The 324-nt window shown below is 59.0% G+C and overlaps 1 non-coding gene across 1 annotated transcript; it reads left to right on the plus strand.

Moving 5' to 3' along the window:
* Positions 1-29: 29 nt before the first annotated feature.
* On the plus strand, positions 30-148 carry LOC116217840. The gene has a single exon (XR_004162552.1). It is a non-coding gene; the product is annotated as a 5S ribosomal RNA (ribosomal RNA).
* Positions 149-324: the final 176 nt, after the last annotated feature.

The raw sequence follows: 324 nt of genomic DNA on the forward strand, positions 1-324 counted from the left end.
CAAGAGGGCCCGGAGCAGGAGCACGCAGCGTCTACGGCCATCCCACCCTGGCAACGCCCGATCTCGTCCGATCTCGGAAGCTAAGCAGGGTCGGGCCTGGTTAGTACTTGGATGGGAGACCTCCTGGGAATACCGGGTGCTGTAGGCTTTTGCTGACGGGCTTTTGTTGCCCTCCGCTCCCGCGCCGGCGGGCTGGCCGCGGGAGGCGTGAGCTTTTGTGTTTGGGGACAGCGTTCCGATATGCTGTTTTGTAGTCCCTACTGAGTTAGTGTCAATTTGGCCTTTTCTTCCTTGCCTCACTTCTTGATTCGCTCCTCTCCTTTT

This window comes from Meleagris gallopavo, unplaced genomic scaffold (genome assembly GCF_000146605.3).
Source record: "Meleagris gallopavo isolate NT-WF06-2002-E0010 breed Aviagen turkey brand Nicholas breeding stock unplaced genomic scaffold, Turkey_5.1 ChrUn_random_7180001992706, whole genome shotgun sequence".
Lineage (NCBI taxonomy): Eukaryota > Metazoa > Chordata > Aves > Galliformes > Phasianidae > Meleagris > Meleagris gallopavo.